We start from the raw sequence: 3,560 nt of genomic DNA, 5'->3' as shown, positions 1-3,560 counted from the left end.
TTGAACCACCAGCCTTCTGGTTAGCAGTCAAGTGCCTTAGGCATTATGCTACCAGAGCTCCCTACTGAAAGACATAGTTGCCTTCAAAAGGCAGAAAATAAATTCCCTCTATGAAATAGTACCTCCTCCCTTTTTATTGCTTAGAGTCCCACAAACTGTGAATCCCTACATCATTCCCAAATACACATGCCATCATGACTCGAAACAAACAAACTAAAAGCAAGTAAATGAAGCCACTGTATCATTTTATGAGAGTACTGACTAGCATCATTGTTCCCTGGAACTCTTGTTATTAAAGCAGCCCGCCTATCCCACAGGGCCATTATATGCCAAGGCCACCACCAATTACTGCTGTGTTGCCTTCTCTAGATTTAGGTGTGGTCAGTCCCCAGCAGCTTCCCACTGGGGACTTTTTCCTGATCTGATCCCCATTTTGGAACATGTTGCCTTGTTCTGCAGTTGTATGCTTTTGACAGAGAACATATCCTTTCTTTGTTTCACAATAGAAATAACAAATATAGCTCTCACCCAGTTGGCAGAAACAAAAAGTATCTAACTCACCATATGAAATTTTTCCACTCAGGATTATAAAATGTTCTTATCAAAAAAAAAAAAACCTAATGCTGCTCTGACAGGAATATGCCACAAATGGGATGGCTTTAACAAACAGGAGTTTATTCCCTTACATTTTGGAGGCTTTAAGTCCAAAGTCAAAGTGCCAGGCTCTAGGGGCTTCAGCTCTGCCTCCTGCTCCTGACCCACTGAAGCTGGAGGCATTTCTTCACTCAGACAGCTGCTGGCTGCTGAGGCTGACAAACCCAAGGTCGACAAGTAAAAAGGCACAGTCCCAATATTACCAAACAGCACAGCAGGTCATTAATTCAAGTCCAGGAGAAGTCCCAAGATCTGCAGGGCATGGCAGGCTGCTGAACAATGACTTGGCTGAACGTAGGGTTCAAGCGTTCCAAAAAGCTGGAGACTTTCCTCAAAGTTGCTTCTTATATACTGGAAACAGCTCACATCCCTAACGCAGCTACTCAGTTGCTCCAGTAGATTATACCATGGAGTTAATTATCAATCTCACCTTGGGGAATAACTATATCTCTCTGCCCAGCCACTCAACCAGGCCCAGCCAAGTTGACTCACAATCATAACTACAGCAAGAGGATGCTTTTTTACAAAGAAAAGTTTTCCATTAAGGTAATTCCTTTGCTAAGAAATGAAGACTATTGGGATTCATAAAATCATTTGATTAAAATTATAATGAACTGCCAGGTATAAAAAGTATTATATCTTTAAATCATTTTATAATTATGAAAAAATAGAAGGAAAATGAAGTATTGGTCTAAAAAATTTAATCAAGAAGTTATTCAAATAAATTAGATTTAAAATTGATAACTATTTTTAGTGTCCTACATTATTTGATATTAGTTATCCAAAAAGACTAGTAAGACTACTATTTATACTTCATAATTCATTAGTTCCATTAAACATCTTGAGGATCTGCTATGGACAAGGAATTGGAATGGAGCAAACAAAGTAAAGCATGTTTCTCTTCCTTTTGAGCTGATTAAAATATGGTATATATTTTAGTATATAGTATATAAAATATAGGAGCTCTGGTAGCATAGTGCCTAAGGCACTTGACTGCTAACCAGAAGGCTGGCAGTGCAAACCCACCAGCCACTCCTCAGAAGAAAGGTTGGGCAATCTACTTCCATAGTGATCCCACCTCAAAAACCCAAGGAGGGGTTGCTATGAGTCGGGTCTGATTTGACAGCACGTAACAACAACATGTAAAATATAGTATATTTTCTTAATTCTGAGACTCTCATTGTTTTCTTATATGAACATGTGTCAAATTAGTGTTGATCTTTTAGTTAATGCATACATTAGAATTTTTAAAATCATTTGTGCATTTTACATTTGACACCAGTATTTCACTGTACAGATGGACTGGAAGTAGGAACCAGAAAGTCAAGGCCACTTGATAACATGGAGATCTTGTACGTTTCATCAGGAGGAAAAGAATGCGTGGACAAAATCTTGAGAAAATTTTGCTCAACACCAAAGTATTTCTCAGACTACCTTACCCTAAACAAATAAGTGTTTCAACCCCTAGAGAATATATGTGCTTATGACCCATACAAAAGAATTTTGAAGAAAGGTGTCACTGATTTGACTAGGAAATTAGGAAAGGCATTATAGCTGCCACATTATTGTTATCGAAGCATCATTTTGCTTACTTCATTGCCCTGCCAAAAAACCTTAAATCATTCCCCATTCTAAGGCCCTATAACTTGATGACAAGCTTCATTTCAACTGGACCTCCATCTACTCACCCTTTAATCTAGGGTGTACAATTAGGGCTGTGCCACCCAATGCTATTGGCTCTTAAAATCTGTATAGTGAAACTGAGGACTGACTTTTTAATTGTGCATATTTATAATTAAATGAATTTTGTTATATATTTTACTGTTAGTATTTTGATATATTGGATTTAACAAAATGAATTTCATCTGTTTGTCTTTATTGTGGTCACAAGAAAATTCACAATGACATATGTGACTTGCATTATATATCTGTTAGGTATTGCTGGTTTAGGAATACTAAAAAAAGCTTGCCTTTTTTGTTTCTGATAGTCTACCCTTCAAATAAGGCACCTTGCTGGCTCAGTGGTTAAGCACTTGACAGCTAACCAAAACGTCAGAGGTTTGAACCCACCAACCACTCCATGAGAGAAAGATGTGGCAGTCAGCTTCTATAAAAATTTACAGCCTAGGAAGGCCTATGAGGCAGTTCTACTCTGTCCTCTAGACTTACTGAGTTGGAATCACACTACTGAATGGAAGTAGATGGGTAACCCTTCAAATAAAACATGACTCTTCCTTAGAGCTTCCTCATAGATCTAAAGGACATGTTTAATGGTGAGTGATAGAAACAAAACTCAAGGTATTTTTAGGAAAATAAGGATTTATTGAATCAGCAAATAAAAGAACAGAGATAGGTGTCCAGTCCAGTTAGAATCAGAGATTCTGATAATGTCATAAGATTCTGTCTCTTTCTTCCTCTTGCTCTAGTTTTCAGGTTGGCTTTCCTCTGTGTTGGCTTTATTCTTTTGCTGGTTCTTTCATTGTGGGTCATATTAACTGATCTTCCCAGCAGGCATATGGATATTTTCCTACCACCATCAGCATTGTACTCCAGGATAGATCTTGAAATGTTCTTTTTGAGGATGAAAGCTATGCCATTGGTCTTCAATTTGTTATTTCTGGCATAATGGACCATACATATGACTGCATGATTCAAAATGGCTAATACCAGTCCATTTCAGCTTACTAATACCTAAGATATCAATGTTGAAGTATTTCATTTCATTTTTAACAACTTTCAATTTTCCTAGATTCATACTCTGTACATTCCAGTTTCTGATTAGTAATGGATGTTTACAGCTATTTTTTCTCATTTTGAGTCATGCCACATCAGCAAATGAAAGTCTTGAAAGCTTTACTCCATCCACATCATTAAGGTCAACTCTATTTTGAGGAGGCAACTCAACC

The sequence above is a fragment of the Orycteropus afer genome, unplaced genomic scaffold (genome assembly GCF_000298275.1).
Source record: "Orycteropus afer afer isolate SDZICR_OR568_19922 unplaced genomic scaffold, OryAfe1.0 scaffold00066, whole genome shotgun sequence".
Lineage (NCBI taxonomy): Eukaryota > Metazoa > Chordata > Mammalia > Tubulidentata > Orycteropodidae > Orycteropus > Orycteropus afer.
Note: the sequence above shows the minus strand (reverse complement) of the source record.